Source organism: Columba livia, chromosome 1 (genome assembly GCF_036013475.1).
Source record: "Columba livia isolate bColLiv1 breed racing homer chromosome 1, bColLiv1.pat.W.v2, whole genome shotgun sequence".
NCBI classification, from domain to species: domain Eukaryota; kingdom Metazoa; phylum Chordata; class Aves; order Columbiformes; family Columbidae; genus Columba; species Columba livia.
Window position 1 is genome coordinate 143,286,674 of NC_088602.1, and position 18,032 is coordinate 143,304,705.

Consider the following 18,032-nt stretch of genomic DNA (forward strand, 5'->3'; position numbering starts at 1 on the left):
CATCTCATGACTCACACCCTCCCCACACAGGAATTTCTGTCTCAGTCTCGTGGCTCACTGGTGTGTTACGGAAGATGATGTTGTGGAAAGCCATCTGGAGAATAGTGCTACTGCATGAGCTCCAGGTCACTTTTAAAAACAAAGAGAGACAACATCACTTACTGATTTATCGCACAACTGCTCTGACTACTGTAGCCGCTTTAGCAAACTGTCCTCAATGTTTCTGAGGGTTGCAGTTCTTCCTGTTTTTACAGCCTTGGTGACATAGCTGGATTATAAAGTGGTGAAAGTGCTTCAAGTTACAGATAGTCACGTGGAAAGCTGACACTGCACCAGCCATTAGAAAAATTACAGGACTTATTCTGCGAGGTGATAAAGGGCTCTTGTGAGACAGGCTAATGAAATTCAGCATCAGTAAAAGAGCTGTTCCTTACACATGTCTTCATTAACTTTATCACCTCGGGGATATCATCTTCAATGCTACACTAGACAAACCATCAAGAATCTCTGCTCCATGAAGCCAAACCAAGGTTACCTGATATGGGATGAAAAGGCCAGATATACAAGAGGAATTTAAATGCTTAAATTCTTACTAACTGCATGCATAGCTGCTATGATCCAAAATGTAGAACATCAAAATCACAGTTCAGTCTGCTGCTGTATAATCCTGGACTCAGTGGACTCCGTTTCCCAAGTGCCTGCACTCTGGCCTCTGTTTAAATCCAAAAGTAGCATGGAGTTCACTGGTGAGGAACCTAAACTCTACTACAACCCAGAAATAGGGGTGATTGAAGGAAGCATAATTATTTTCTTTTACCTCCTAGTTTAATTTTAAGAGCACTTGCTCAAGAATCTAAATTCCTTCCTTTGTCTGCCTGTTTCTGAACTTTTATCTCCGTCTTCCTGAGCGCATTTTCTAACCAGGCAGTAGACAAGATCACAGAGGGTTCAGTCTTTATATGAACAAGCAAATATTCCCTAGGCTAGAGAGAGTGCTTCAATACCATTTGAATCAGCAATTGGACACCATATCATACTTAAAAAAATATTCTTACCAGGAAATAACTAGTAAATGTCAGGCTAGAAGGTCATGTTTTCTCCTTTTTTGCCCTGTCACTTCAAAAAATGAACTTCATTGGAAGAAGTCAAAGAAGTCTTGTCCAAAGAATATCTACATCTTGCCAAAAAAGAAAGGCATTTATGTGGCAGAAAGGGAATAACATCCTAACTCAGGGATGAGAATTCCACTCAGTAGCAAGATTCCTCTTACACAGGTAGTGGAGCAATGAGCTCTCCAGGGACCATAGTGTGTATCTACCCAAAGTAATCTGCCTTTTCTCTGAGAAGGTAGGTAGGAGTCATCTTGGTTCTAGAGCAAGGTCAGCAGAAGGATCATTCATGCTCCATTGTGTTAATCCAGTTTTCACAGAAAAGTGCACCAAAGGATCTCAACTAGCCCTTCATCTCATGTTTTAAATCCCCTGGCCTCCTGCTTTTCTGTTCTATCAAATCTGGTTATACAGGTAACACTGGAAATATAAAGCATGTTTTATTTCTGTGACTGTTTTGTTCTCCAAATTTGTCTTGTGGCAAACTCTCTATCCTGTCACCTCAGCTCAAGTCCTTCATGTGGATTTCTCTTGGTGACTCCGAGAATAGTGCATGAGTCTTTTGTTGGTGAAGAGGCCTAGTACAATAGTGAAACTTTGCTGCTCAGCATCCAGATGCCAGCTCAAGTCACCCATCACATCGTCTGCTTTTTCTTCTTGTTCATTCCCAACATAACTGGCTGCCTGGAGGGCAGCAGATGTGCACAAGAGAGAAGGAAGAGTGAAGGCTTGCATATCCACACCACATTCAAATGTCATGTCTTCCCTGAATCCAAAGGGCAGAATCTTCCCCCAGTCCACCCTCAATCTAGAAATGTGACCTCAACACACCAGTCACGTCATTTCTCTCAGACAATTCATCCAGCTAGAGGACAAGCAATGCAAGAGCCTGAGGAGAGCCTGAGAAAGATGTGATTAGTGACCTGAAATGAGGCCTGTGCAAACTGCAGTAGAAGCTTCCACTAGAATCTCTTCCACCAGAGTCAGCACCTCAGGACAACAAATGCTGCTGTAGTTTGAAAGATGATTACCAAAAAAATAAAGAAAAAATAAAAAAAAAAAAGCTAAAGCTAAAGGGAATTGGAGCAGCCAGAGAAAATCTTGTTAAAGCAGCAGTGTCCTGCTGTGAGCAGCTGTGAGCTTTCTTGCTCCTTGGTACTACTGACTTAAACAACAAGTTTTTGCTTGTCAGACTCATATTAGCAGTCTTTTAGAGTAATGTAGTAATGTTTGTCCTGAGCTGTTGTCTCTTGTCCTGAATTTGTATTTGTCTGCAGCTGTTCCAAGCTGACTGTACAAATTCAGTGGAACTTTTACAATATCTTACTTCTCAGCTTTGTCTTATCATCCGAGAGGCACAAAAGGCCAGGAAAGCAAGTGCTCAGAATAGCCAGGAAACCACCTGAAAAATTCACATGAGATTGGTGTTGGGTCTCTGCACTTCCTTCCTTGTCTCCTACTTCCTCCCACTTGTGTTCTCCAAACACAAGGAAAGGAAGATGCAGTTAATTGTGCTCACTTGTAGTCAACTGGTATATGGAACAGAGCAAATAATAAAACGTTCTGAGTTGGAAGGGACCCACAAGGATCATTGAGTCCAACTCTTGTCCCTTCATAGGACAACCCCAAGATTCACACCATGTGTCTGAGGGTGTTGTCCAGTTGCTTCTTGAACACTGTCAGGCTTGAGGCCATGACACCTCCAAGGGGAGCCTGTTGCAGTGCTTCACCACCCTCTGGGTGAAGAAACTTTTCCTAATGTCCAACCTAAACCTTCCCCAGCACATCTTCCTGTCATTCACTTGGGTTCTGCCATTGGTTGCCAAAGAGAAGAGATCAGCACCTGCCTCTCCTCCTCCCCTTGTGAGGAAGCTGTAGCCATGATGAGGTCCCCCCTCAGTCTCCTCTTCTCCAGGCTGAACAAACCAAGTGACTTCAGCTGCTCCTCATACAGCTTCCCCTCTAAACCCTTCACCAATGTGACACATTTTCTTTGGAGGATATTTGGTCCTCAGAAGTGACATTTTTCATGGAAACATGCCTGTTTCAATTCAGAATTCTCTGAGAAAGGCTTTCTCAGTCCGATGGGAGAGAGGTTCTTTACTACCTCTAGCAGACAATGAATCACAGTTCCTACAAGCTCAAGCAGGTTGGTCTTGAAACATCTCTTTTTGATAGCTGCTTGTACATGTCTCATGGGCCACAAGGGTACTGTAGGCTGAAAGATCACATATCCTGGATGGTAATTGTATAATTTTTCTCTGGACCAGCCCAGGCATGTTGCTAACTGAAACAATGCAAAGAATGGTCTCATTTAATGTGACCTCACAAGATATCACTGAACACTATCAAACATACTGCAGAAGATCACAAAAGAGAAATTAAAAGGGAGGATTCCTGTGTCTTGCCATATTCCCAGATGCAGCAGCCAGGAGACCAAAGGCAGCTTGGCCTACACTATTCTTTGATACATGTTAGGTGCTGGATGGGATTGCTTGTAAGGAAAAAAAAAAAGTGCAACAGTAGAAACCTAACCCTTTAGCAGATATCCACTTGGAACTTTAAAGGGCCATTTCAAACCCCAGGTTGGCAGCATTCTGATTAAGAACTTGAACCTGAGAATCTAATGTTGTTTATAGACCTGAGACTCTCACGCTATGAAGTGTGCTATCATCTTTTCATCTCACACAAAAAATCAAATAGTTGGAGTTTATAGAGAAAGGGAAACAGAAATTATTGGGTGGGGAATACAGTACACAGTGAACAATAATGTGAAGTGTACAAGACTTTGGTCAGCTGCCTGTTAAATAGAGCAGCCCACATTTTTTTCTCACTGCTTCAAGCCTTCAGGAGGTTTCACTCATCTCTGATAGCCTGAGACATCAAGACCAACCCCATTCCCCTTCCTGATCATTCAATGAGAAGGTCAGTGAAGCTCTGATTCTCTGACTGTTGGTGTGTGTCAATACAGCCTTCTAGTTTGGATATTCACACCCTTACCTGAAAAAATGTCTTTTATCACTGTTAAGTCATAAAGCCACACAAGTAATTTTTTCTTCTGAACTCATCCCATTTTAATCTTGTCCCTGGGAAGTTTCACCCTTATCTGCTAGTGGATTTTCCAAACTCACTTTAAACAACATTTTTAAATTCTAGAAAAAAATAAAACTACCAAGATTTTCCTTTAGTGAATCAGAAAAAGGAGTTGGGACCTAAAAGGTAAACTAAATTCTAAAATATATGTAATCACTATAATTTACAGATAGCATTGATCACACAGCTTAGTATCTGTAGATTGCATCCCCTGTAACTGCATCTTCATGGCAAATAGAGGCCCGCCATTGGATATACATGATATCTGACACTGAAAACAACGAAGAAGGATGTTAGTTCCTTGCTTGGTGCATCACTCGAAAGCACTTAAAAGTTACTGATGCAAGATTAAAGTCTTAAAGATAAAACTGAATCTTTAAAGTGCAATAATTTTGCCTTGAACATCAAGCATAACCAGTTTCAAGACTGTACTATATTTGGAACAAGAATTAACAGGAAAGGAATCTGCAAAAAACAAACATCACTACTTGATATTTCAGCACCAGGCGTGTGAGATATTTCTCTATCTTACAAAGAGTTTCTGTCCTAAGAGGAAAGGATCATAATTTGTTTTGTTAAGAAACTAAAGGTAAGATTTGGCCTTCCCAGTATTAACTGATTTATGCAAATTTTGTACTTCTGAATGAATTACTTGCCAATCTCACTGCATTTTAAGTGAGATCAGCACCAGATGGAGAGCAAATGGACTTGCTTATTAAAGAGTTTTATCAAAAGAGTAACTCAGCAAATATACCTCTGAAACCCAGTATTGATATTGAAAAGTCTAACAAACTTTCCTAAGAATGTAGTTGATGCTGTGACAACTCAGTTTTAAGTTATTGACAGAGATCGGTATCCCCTCCTTGAACTGTGCTCTGCCTAAAATAGAAAACTGAGCTCAGTTCTGACCCCCGTGAAGTCAGTGGCATAACATCAAGTATCTTCAACTGCCTCGGGAATGGAACTATTGTTTTTAAGACAGACACTGGCAATTGCCTAAGCTGCACACTTTGACTGCCATGGTCAGGGTTAGATTAGCTCTTTCATTTCCATGCATGCAGTTTAATTAGATCCACCCTGATATGTTCAGTGATATGAGAGCAATCATTCTGAGGCATCACTTTTCCTCTGTTCCCGCTTCTACACAGGTTCTGTGAGGGCAGACTTTGTGAACTAGGAATGTATACCAGGAGCACATTCCCATCAGGAAAACACAGGGTTCTCTGAAATGGTCCTAAACTCCCTTAACATAATGTGGTATCAGGTCAGGATCCTGGTTCTGCATCTACCAGCTGCCTGTCTACAAAGGGAAATTCAGGCTGGCAAGGCGATGTTGAATCTGACAGCATATAACTTCAACAGGTGTTGCTAGAGCCCGTAGGAAGTGTTGTCTCTCTGAGCTTCACAGAGGCTGTAAAAACTAGTGGGACAGATTGATAAGGCAGCCTCGCTAACAGCTGTGGTAGTTGTACAAAGACCCAGGCCATTCACAATCAAAAAAGAGCAAAAGATTAAAACATGTTTCAGCAGAGTCCCACACACACAAGACACACAGTTTTACTCTCACTGCAACACTTGAACATCTCAGAAATAGGATTATTGCGCTCAGAAAAGCTAGGTCACACAGTGTCCAAAGGAGTCCTTAATCATCATAATAATCAGTTCCTCTTAATTTAAAGTGCTCAATAGCCTAGCTTGGCCTCCTAAAATTTGCAGAAACAACTAGATCAACACAAAAGGACACTTATAGGAATATCCAGATCATCCAGAATTATAAACTACAAAAAATAAAAACATGGAATAGACTGCTATTCCAGATCTCTTTTCAAATACTTTGTACTAGTGTGGCATGTTCTGATGCTACATCAGGCCTTTAAATATCAGTTCATTACTTACAGCCCCTCAGATAAGTTTTCTTAAGGAAAGTCCAAAAGTCTCATTTGCCTCAAATTCCTTCGACCTTCTGCAGCTCAGTTTTTTCCAAGTTAAGCATTACTTACTGACAATGACACCCAGCCTTATATGACGCCACGTGATACCTTTCTAGAGAGCACAGAAACAGACCGAATCATAATTTAGGCTCAGATCTGAGCGTGAATAATAATTACCTCATTCCCACCCTTTTTCAAAGTGTGTTGTCTGTGATTTTTTCACTAGTTCAGAACACAGCCCAGACCGAATGCTACTCCTTCCAGCCAGCAGTGGGAAAGTTTACTGAAAGCAGCAGCAGTTCTATTCGATCCTACATCTGCTGAAGCCAGTTGCAATTTTTCCATTCAATTCTACAGTGGAAGAAAAGGCCTTCAGAGTCCAAACACAACTTGAATCAAATAAGGGTGGAGCAGGCATCTCTCCAGCCCAAGTTCCAGTCATCAGCGTGTTTTGCAGCTAAAAATGGTAAAGTTTTTTCATACCTTATAAGATTAAGTTACTCTTCATTCAATACCCACAAAATTTGATACGAGCTATGATATATCTGCATATTGAGCAGCACAGGTCATTCTCCATGCTATTTGTACTTCATCATGGGTGATGAACAATTGCCTTCCAACACCCTCTGATGACAAAAGGAATTTAGCACCTAAAAAAATATTGCTCAGCATCTTGTTGAATTGTGCTCATTGTGTATAGAAAATTGTAGAGATGGCATGTCTGATTTCCAAAGACTTTCAGTGTATTTCCTGACTTCCCAGATGAGATTTTAAAATGGGGATTATCTACCTATGGAAAAAACGTCTTTATTGCAGTTAGTCCCTGCACATTCATTCTCATTTAAAATAATAAAGATCAAATCTGGTTTAGTATTCTGAAATGAATTAAGTTACACTTAAGTCTGGCCTACTTTATTCAAAACATGATTCTTTACAGAGGGCTATGTTCCATTTCAAGTCATCACACTTCAGATCTAGTGGGTTTTGTTGGTTTTGTTTGTTTGTATGTTTGTTTGTTTGTTTTGATTCAGGCTAGGCTTCTGAAGTGTTCCCATGAAGACGAAGCCTTACAGCTTTAGAAACATCCTATCTTCAACTCTGGTCTTTCTCTACACCAAGAAAATTGCTGTAAATTCCTGATTGTAAAGCCTGAAGAGCCATAGGAATATCCCTGTTACATACAATGCATTTTCCTCAAACAAATGCAGCTGCACCAAAATACATCAAAATTCTGCAACGGAAACTGCAAGAGGATTCTCAGAACATACATATACTGTGTCAATGCCCCAGATAACACTTCTGTTCTCAAATACCTTACGATTTATCACCTATGGGTTATAAAAAATTGTAAGGCTCAACTATTTGGGGATTTGCCTTTTTCTTTCTGGAAAATACGCTTTTGTAAGATATTCCTTGCTTTTAGCCTGTGTGCTTATAGCATTATTTTGAAAAGCCACCAGGCAGATGGTCCCCAAATGTGAGTTAATAACTTGTGGGTAGCTTTTGAGGAAGCTTTTTGAAATCTCTTCATGCAAAATGATTTTGCAAACTGCATGCATGCCATTCTTTGGCTGTTCTAGCAAACTATTTCAAAATGGCCAAGAGAAAATGGCAGATTATTATGTTCTATTTGTTTTGCAGCAGACTGTTACATTTAGTTTGCAGCAGTAAAAGAATGTGAAGGGAAACCAAATAATGCACAAGGCTTATACTGAAGATTTGTCTAGAACATGGAAGTTCTCACTAGCTACAAGGCCAGGATGTTTGGACCTCCGCCCACCTTCTGCAGCTCTTCTACAGCATTTCTTACCATTCAAAATAAGGCTGCCTTTTGACAGAGCAGGATAGACTGAGTATTCAACAATCATGAGTCAGACTTCATAGTGCCATAAGATTAATATAAAAATCAGATTTCAAATGTGGGGGTCTTCCTGTTCACCTTTGGCTTGTTAGAGATACTATGTTTTTCACCTGGTGTAAACTTAGAAATAAACCTAGTGTCTGATCTGGTGAGCATCTCCCAGTGTTTTTGAACAGATTTCATGAGAAATCCATCATTATACTGATGTCAAAATGCTGCAGTCTTTCTTAACAATGGCAGCAGGTAAAATGCCTTCTAATCCCTACACGGATTAGTCTGTATGTGAACCAATCAAGTTTAACTGCCCTGCCTCCTGGATGATCCATAACTTTAGAAAATAGAGTAGAAAAACAGAAAATATAACACTTTCGGTTGGAAAGGACCTACCAGTGATCATCTGGTCCAACTGCCTTGGTGACAACCAATGATAAGACAAGGGGCAATGGGTACAAACTGGAACACAGGAGGTTCCACTTAAATGTGAGAAGAAACTTCTTCACAGTGAGTGTGACGGAGCACTATAACAGGCTGCCCAGGGAGGTTGTGGAGTCTCCTTCTTTAGAGACATTCAAAACCCACCTGGACACATTCCTGTGTAACCTCATCTATGTGTTCCTGCTCCGGCAGGGGGATTGGACTAGATGATTTTTCAAGGTCCCTTCTAATCCCTAACATTCTGTGATTCTGTGATTCTGTGATTCTGTGATTCTGTGATTCTGTGATTCTGTGATTCTGTGCCTGAGCCTTTCAGAGCTGACTGAAAGCTAAAGCGTTTTGTTAAGGGCATTGTCCAAATGCCTCTTAAACACTGACAGGCTGGGGGCATTGACCACCCCTTTAGCCAGTCTCCCTCTCAGTAAAGAAATGTTTCCTAATTTCAAGTCTGAACCTCACTTGGCACAGCTTTGAATCATTCCCACATGTCCTGTCACTGGATACCGAGAAGAAGAGCTCAGCACCTCCCCTTTCCACATCCCTCCTCTGGAAGCCGTAGAGAGTCATGAGGTCACCCTTCAGCCCCATTTTCTCCAATCTAGACAAACCGGAGTCCTTGTCCACTCCTCATAGGACATGATTTCTAGCCCTTCCACCAGCTTTGTTGCCCTCTTCTGGATGCATTCAAAGACCTTTGCATCTCTTTTGAATGGTGGGGCCCAGAACTGCACGCAGTGGTCAAGGTGAGGCCACATCAACACTGAATACAGCAGGATAATCGCCTCTTTTGACAGGCTGGTTATGCTGTGCTTGATGCACCCCAGGGTGCTGTTTGCCCTCTTGGCTGCCAGGGCACATACCACTGACTCATATTGAGCATGCTGTTGACCAGCACCCTCAGGTGCCTTTCTTCAAGGCTCCTCTCCAGCTGTTCCTCTCCCAATTTATACTTGTGTCTGGCATTATTCTGTCCCATGTGCAGAATCCAGCATTTTGACTTGTTACATTCAATCCCACTGATCATTTCCCAAGGCTCCAATCTATCTGGATTCCTCTGCAAGGCCTCTTGTCCCTCAAGAGAGTCAACAGCACCTCCCAGATTGGTCTCATCAGCAAACTTACTAATGGTGCATTCAACTTCTGCATTCAGATCCTTGACAGAACTGCCCCTAGAATTCAACCCTGAGGAAAAAGAACCTTGCCTCAAGGTATTAAAAAAATCAGCTAAGAGCTCCAAGTTGATAGTAACAGCAAGTGAATTTCTTCTTCAAGCACAACCAAACTTCCTACCGTAAGGGACCAGGAAATAACACTTCCTTCAGGAAAGAGCCAAAATCTGGATGATAAAGAACAAACTCCAAGGTGTACTTTCTTCTCAGAAATCAGTAATTGCTGGTACATATGTATCTATATTAAAACAAACAAGCAAACAAACACAAACAAACATCAACAACAAAAACACAAACAAAATAAAACAAAAACAAACACAAACAAACAAGAAAATCACAGCTGCTTCACTGCTTACAGCTGTCATGAGGAGAGGCTGAGAGAACCAACACACAAGGACTGTTAGCCACATTTCTTATGGCATCATTTGAAGGGCCTCATCCACAGCATCAGTAATGAACACAGTATAAGAATCTAAATAAAACAGATTGCATTGGCTAGACCAGAAGGGTGAAGACTAGTGATCAGAGCAACAAACATGTTTGCAGATAACACAGAAAAGTGCAGGTAATAGCTATCTCACTAGAGAGCAGTAAACTGATGGCTATTTTGGCTAGTTGTACCTTACAGCTTCGTTTTAGCTTGACTGCAAAATGTGGGCAAAAAGTGTGACTGCATGTCCTTATAATTAAAGTACTAGCCTCCCCATCAGGAAATGTGCCGTCTCTTCTGCACCCCAGCACTGTGTGATCCTGGGAAAGTTGTTTAGAGCTCAGTTATGTTTTTCAGGTCGGGTCTTAAACACAGCATAGTAACGTGCTTTGCTTTGCTTTTCTTCCTGCCCATTCTCAAATCAGGCCAGAAAGTCCTATAGCAAATGCCACTGGTGAGTATTATAGGCACAGATAGTTGGTTAGTGAGTAGCAAAGAATCAACCAACTCTTTGCAGAGTGCTTTATGCTTAGAAAAGTGAATAGAATGAGCTATTACTCAGCTCCAGAGAAGCAAAGGAGCTGCAGCTAGTATAGCTGCTGTGCAGGGATGCTAAGGGGCATGCAAGACAATCTACTTAAACTCAGACTACTTAAAGTCTGAAAGTAAAGGTTCAGTCTTCTTGTAAACTCTTCCATCCCTTCCTCCTGCTCCTCCAAGCTCACCACTGCAATGCAGCGGGAAAGGGCATGAGCTTTAATTTCAAGATTTTGTTTCCTCAACTTGTAAAACACCAGGATGGCATGAGATGGACCATGACAAACCTGACCTCAAAGTCTCTGAAATCAAGAGGGGTCTCTCTCCCTGCCCCGCTCTCCAATTACTACAGACTTTAGAACAAGTTAGAAGCCTGAAAAATGTTCTGAAAGTACTGCTAGAAGGAAGGAACTGTCTCAATATGCAAGCCACTATTCACCTTATTTCTAAGCACAACACTGTTTCTCACTGTTATTCTGTAAATCCCATCTAATCAATTTTTGCTACACTTCAGAGAAGTCATCTGTGAACATACCCTGGTTGATGGTGCATTTCATTCACCATCTCTTTCCTGTTTTGATAAACAATTTAGGAGACCTCATGCCACAGTTTTCCCTAAGAGAAGTAGTATTAATTCAGTTCTTTCCTTCTCCCATGCAGTCAGCTACCTTTACAGAAGCTGTAAAAAAAATATTTTCTTGAAGGCTCATGTCCTTTTGCCAAATTTGCTTGAAAACAGCCAACAAGCAAAAGTTACTGATAAACAAAAGAGCGACTAAAAAACCTTTGTTTCCTTTGGAAACCACAAAACCCTCCTCCAGATGAATCAGAGTGAATCCAGTTGAGTTCAACATACTGTTTTCTGTAAGCTGGTATAATCTATTTCTGTGGTGCTCCACGCAGCAGTTACAATCCCACCAGCAAATGATGTGTGAAAACAACTGTATGTAAACCTCGTGCTAAGACCACCACTAAGCCACAGTGTCCCTGTGTAGGGAGCCATTCAGAAAATAAACCAGTCTAGGGAGCCCAGCCAAGGCCAGAATATGCACTTCATAGCACATGGGTTGGTGTATCCAGCACCAGGCACAGCCCCATCCACTTGGCCTTGTCAACACATGAGAGTAAGGAAAACAGAAGAGAGGTGATGATGAGAAGTGAGAAGGTTTAGATTGGATATCAGGAAAAATTTCTTCACTAAAAGGGTTGTCAGGCACTGGAAGAGGCTGCCCAGGGAAGTGGTTGAGTCATCATCCCTAGAGATGTTTAAAAGATATGTAGATGAGGTTCTTATGGACACGGTTTAGTGGTGGATTTGGCAGTGCTAGGTTAACCATTGGACTCAATGATCTTAAAAGTCTTTTCCAACCAAAATGATTCCATTATAATGATTCTATGAGAGACTGCTGATTCTGCAAAAGAGAGATAGTGTTGAGAGAATGATGGCATGCAAGACCATGCTGTAATCAAGCATTTTGCCATTCATCAGGGGACCACAGAGGGACAGCTGCATGCAATATGCCTATTGAAGCACAGGGAGAGCTGCTGCTCCTATTGAGCACTGACCCATGGGGCAATTCAGCAGATTCTACTTCTCCCAGAGGCATACTGGGCTCAGCACTGAGCTCAGCTGGAGCTGCAAGGCCCTGCCACTCACTGAGCACTGTTTTGCCTCAGTGAAAAGCACCAGCTCCTGGCTCCAGGCTCCTACTGAGATCCAAATTCAACAGAGCCAGCAACTCAGCAGGAGCTGGCTGTAGCCCTGGATATAGACATGGCCAATCTGTTCCCAACGAGCACAGATATTGCACTCGTAGAGCATGTCCTGCACTGGTTTAACCCCTGTACAATGTCCTGCACTGGTTTAACTCCCTGTTCACTTAGCATGGTCTGCTTCTCTTCAAGGAAGAGCAGTACTTGACCTGCACTGTATGAAAGCCTTCTATCTGTTAACAAGACATTTGCTCTGATGAGGCAGTTAAAATGCGCATACTACAAAGCCTATAAAAATTATTGACATTCATAGCACCATTAATCAGCTGCACTTAGCCTCCAAATTCCACAATCTCGCTGTGAAATGGAAAGCTGCAGGCTTGATTCACTGCAAATCAGATCAGCTCTACCCTATTTTGTCTCAGTCACGTCAGCACCAAACTGGAAGGAACAGCCATGGATCAGGCAAGAGATTTGTCTGAACCACTTTGTTTTGTTACCCTCACAGTTAAACCTTGCAAAATCCATTTTTTGCCAAGATATTTTGTTGTATTTGTTCCTCCCTTTGGGAAAGATGCTAATTGTCTGGTTTTTGTCTGGTCAGAAAGAGGAATTGAATATTGCCTGAAGGAGTCACAGCCTGGTGGAATTCATTCCTGCCCTTTCCTTAAATTAAGAAGGCATGGGTTGCACACACCTGAGTAGAGACACTTCATGAGTAAGTCTTCTTTTTAGTAAAGGTACCTGGCTCATGTTTCCTATTCAAGAGAGACTAAAGCTTTACAGAATCAGCGGTTGGCAGCACTCCCAGGATATTTTTCCATTCGCACACATTTCTAAAAATGTCAACGCCAGTCCAACCATTCTCATCTGGGAAGCCTGACATCACATGTACATTAGCCCCCCCCAAAAAACAAAAACAAAACCAGAAAAACCTTAAAATGCAAGCCCCTTCTAAAAAGGAAAACAAATTCAAAGTATGTTACATTGGCTCCTGCCTCTGAGCTCTGTGCAAATAACCAGAGGAAATTTTGCAGTGTGATTTCACACCCATGACAATTCAATTAGAAAATCAGATGAGGGAACAGTATGGGTTTCACTGATGAGAAGTGGATGGTACGTAAGATTCTTATTCAGGCCTGATTCCTGTATGTTTAGGTTCGTTACCCAACAGCAGACAAAAATTCCCAGGCAGGGCCTTAAGTGCCATGCTTTCTTTGCAGTCCTAGAATTAAAACCAGAGGGCTAAACAACACTACATCTGACTGTGGGAGTGCTTCTCCAGGGAGGAAGCACTTTGGCTTGAGCATTTTGTTCCAGTCATCGGTCTCCAATTATTTTCTCTTCCAAATTTGGGCCCTTCACACACCTTCCCAGCATCACCTGCTTTGACTGAGAAAATAGTATAGATAAACAAGACATGCTACGCTACCATTTTGCAAGCTGAGTTCAGGCAATAAGAAATATTGTTTCCACACTCTCTTCTCCCCACAGCACATGCTGTCAGCATGCTATCACTGTAAGAGAGATCACTATTTAATTTGGTCTGTCAAGACTCAAGGAAAAGAAAGGATATGCTGCTGCCCTCAAGTCTATCTGAGTAGGATTCTTGGAATGGAACAAAAGTTGACTTCAGTACGACTAATCCATAATTACAGAGTAAACACAGAGCAGGATGTGCTCCTGAAATATTTTCTATACATATTTCACTGTCCGTGAATGCTGCAGTAACGACTTTACGACTTCTCTCTGTAGGGAAAATTAATAGAAGGACCCCCTCCCCTTACTGCCTCCAATTATGATTTTGTTCTTTTATGTCCAAGATGTGTCTGGCTCTTGAATTATCCTTTTGCATTCTTGCAAATCTAAATGCTTTTTACATGTCCATTTTAAGTATGTATGCTGCCTCTAAATTACTGAATAATACATATATATGACAGACATAACTTTTAACCTCACTTTTGAAAAAGTCTTTAAAGACTGATAACCTGATGTAAAAGGTTTCATCAGACTTTCCAAGTGGTGGACCTCAGCATTCCAGACCCCAAGTTCAGGTGGTCTTTGCTAAAGACCCCTAAGACTTGACAGCCACATTAAGCTACTTGCCCGTTCATCTGCTGGAAGAAGCTACCTCCATAGCAGAAATTCCTCAGCCATCAAGTTCTATTGTCCAGAACATTTTCCATTATCAAACAGGCCTTCAGTAATCAGAAGTCATATCCTGCCACTCCTATTGAAGGATGACAACCTCTGTCAGAGGAGTGAGACAAAGGAGAAAACAGAGCCAATAGGAGAAGGACTGTGTTCACTGGAAGATCATATGGGATGCTTCCGTATAAAAAAAGTAAAAATTGAAAGCCACTGATAGGTTCATTTGTCCCTAGTGGTCTCTTCAGAGGGACTTGCTTCTCACCCACTTTTTGGGGTGGTTGGCAGCATTAATATCTAATATTATTGCAACTGAGCTGCAAATATAGTGTCAGAAAATATTTCAAGTGGAAGTTTACTTCTAGACATGCACTCTTCTCAGTCTATCTGAACTCATGTTCTAGTCCCTGGGGATCACACCAGAGCTGGCATATAAATTCACCTTGAATTTACAGAAGAATTCTAGTGGTGATCCACTTCCTGCCCATGCTGGGTGGTCCATGGTTCTACAGCACTAGAAGCAGTAATACAGTTACACACACCTGGAATAGTTTTGCTTCCAGTGTTACATCCAAGATCACAGTATTTTGTAAGGGAAGCCTGGTCATACTTTCAGATGAGTCCCTACTTGCATGCACCTTTTTCTGAGGATATCTCAATGGATTTAGAAATGTAAAAGCCATTTGGAAGCCAACAATGTTCAGAAAGTACAGATTTGTTTTGACTTCTAGTGATTCCCCTTTCAGGTCGCAACTACTTTAGGACCAAATTATGCTTTTAGCATATATGCAAAGGGAAGAACTCTTAACCCCAGAAGGGCCTTGTCCATGTCAGGTACAGGCCAGGCAAACATCTGCATAAAATAATTTACAAGAGGTTGACTACCTCTTTTGGAATGAGGCTGGCTTCAGTGAGATCTCTGCAGGTCTCATCCTACCTGAACTTCTTTGCATACAGTTAGGAGTGTCTCCCCACTCATTTCCTTGTTTGTTTGTTTGATTTGGTTTTTAATTTCCAGTTATTTTCTAGTGAAGCCTGACAGATAGCAAGAACAGAGGATGCTCTTGGCCACCAGGGCCTCAACCATATACCAGTTTCTAAGCAGAATTACAAGATGCAGTGACTGAAACACAAGGTATAGCCTACACTACGGTTGTGCAAACAGGAAAATCAGTCAGTTTAAAACCAAGCAACTGCTCTCACTGTCAGATTCGCTTGTGCTCCTCCATTTGCACTTAGAAAAGTCAGGGGTTTGTGTAGTGACTCTTAGTATGGTTGCATATACATGAGCTCAGGTGGAAGCAGAATTAGATGAGAACATATTTCTGCAGAAATAATTGTGCTCAATGAATAGATACTGATTATTGTTTAAGGTAAGAAAGTACCAGTCAGGGAAATGTGTAAAGCTTTTCAGATACTCCAAGAAATTGCCTGAGGGCAAGATGCCATATAGCATCAAAGCAAGTCACACTTCTCAGCCCTAAGTGTGAACTGAGCAATGTCTACCCTTGTCAGCTAAGCACTTTGAGGGAACGTTCCCAGGCAATTAATCACAATCAGCTATCCTGTTGAAGGCTTCTGGTCACACTTGTAAATCTGTACCACAGAGCTCTCTCCCAAATACTTCCTAGGCACAATCTGGGAATCAGCAGAGGCCAGGAACTCAGCCCATTAGGCAGTCTGCCTCCAGCCACCTTGTTCTGGAGGAAGAGTCTAACAGTATGAACCCAGGCTGTTGCATGCCAATTGGCCTCAGTACCAGAGAATGGTCCTGGGCACATTTCATTTTCTAATACAGATGCAGTCAATATCAAGCTCCTTATTAAGAACAGAACCTACATCATTTTTCACTAGAAAGAAGCACTGCAAATTCCATTTTGAAATGCACAGTGTTTCCAGGTCTTCCGGAGGGATTGCTCTCTCATGCTTCAAAATTCTATGCTCCTCAGTCTCTGCTCTGCTATCAGTACGCATCACTGAGATCCTTCTTACATACCCTGGTATTCTTCCAGGACCTGCTTAAGATGGTTTCAATCCAGAATGGCAAGAACTCTTTCTCTCCAGATTGAAATACCTTGGCTACAGAGTTTTTACCTACAGAGAAGTTTGGGGCATCTCTAAATAGTCAACATACTGACAGCAGAGTCACTGAAGTTAGCATCCTAACCCAAAAAATGGGTCATTTAGAGATACTCTGTGTGAAAAGTAGGTTATTGGAACCTGACTGAAATTTTGCTATTTACTGTGACTTACTCCACGAGGCCTGCAGGAAGGTGCCAGTAGATCCACACTTCAGCACACTCTCTTAAAGACAGATACGCCTATCCTTTCTTTCAAAGCACTGAACAGACTTTTAAAACATGATCCTGAGAGATATTGAGATATTGTGTAGGTATTTTGCCCAGTAGCTGAAACAACACTGGGAGCCACCATGCCTTTCCTAGGCAAATGTCCTGATATCTCAGGTACAGACTCCTGGTCTTCCCTTTGCTTCTTATTTGGCTCCTTCAAAGCACAGTGGCTAAGCTTTATCTAGAGGGTATTCCTTCCCAGGGCAATCTTTGTCACCCTCTAGACAGATTGTTTCTTCACATCAGTTGTCTTGCATGGCCAGAATTTCTTAGCACATTAAAGATTATATTTCCTAATTGAAACATTCCTAGAGTTAATTGCATAATACCAAAATAATAACAACAACATGTATTTTCACATTAACCTTTCTTGTCTTTAAGTAAGCCTCTTATGGAGTACTGCCTTGAAAATTATAGTGTTTTCTGAACTAAGTAACTTATAAAATCTGCTCTGCAAATTCACATTAAAGCCTTTCCTCAATTACACCCCCTCAGATTTTCAAATCAGTTTAAACAAGACAGAAAAAAATTATAAGACTACACTGCTTAAATAATTCAAATAATTTTCATCTGTCGGCACCCCCACACACACCTCCAATCACATGCATTTCTACTTAGAGTTTAACAGGGACTAGAGAGAGGAAGAGGAGGTGAAAGAAGTTTTAAATTTGTTGAACTTCCTTGAAAGAATTAAGTATTGTCAAATGTAGCTAATCTCTACTAACTCTGAAGGGAGCGAAGAAAACCCTAGCATGGATTTCTGAGTTTTTTACGAAGTGCTAGGACATCACGATTGAAGTGCAACCACACCAAAGAAGGAATTTTAATGTTACCAATCTCTGATCCCTATACATACTGCAGAGCCTTAGATAGCTATGCTGCCAACCTAGTATATTCAAATTGCACCACTTCCTCCAGTATCTTCATACAAACTGAAACCCTGAATATGAGAATTTATCATGCAACTGATTTCTCATGAGAGGAGCTGCAAGGTTTCATTGTACTCCTCACCTACAGGAAACAGACCACACAGAAACCACCACTGCCTAGTCTGGGTTGGAGATGTGATCTGACAGAAGAGACTGTATATTTCAAGAATATTTATCTCCAAACTGACTTTGTAAGAAAACTGGAGAAGGGTAGAATTACTGCTGTGCTGAGAGGGGAATTTTATGGATTTCCATCCAAGGTGGCTTCTCTGAAACTGAAGAGAGGCAGCTCTGGAATGCCCAGCACTATTCACATCTACTACATG

At 41.4% G+C, this 18,032-nt stretch overlaps 1 protein-coding gene across 3 annotated transcripts in view; it reads right to left on the minus strand.

The window, feature by feature from the left end:
* LOC102097047 (potassium voltage-gated channel subfamily A member 5) overlaps positions 1 to 18,032 on the minus strand; it is a 31,477-nt gene that overhangs the window by 3,094 nt on the left and 10,351 nt on the right. The window contains exon 2 of one of the 3 annotated variants that reach the window (XM_065034346.1): positions 1 to 129. The exons of 1 other annotated variant lie outside the window; for it this stretch is intronic. The gene's annotated coding sequence lies outside the window, so the exon portion shown is untranslated. One more of the 3 variants, XM_065034338.1, reaches the window with a different exon arrangement.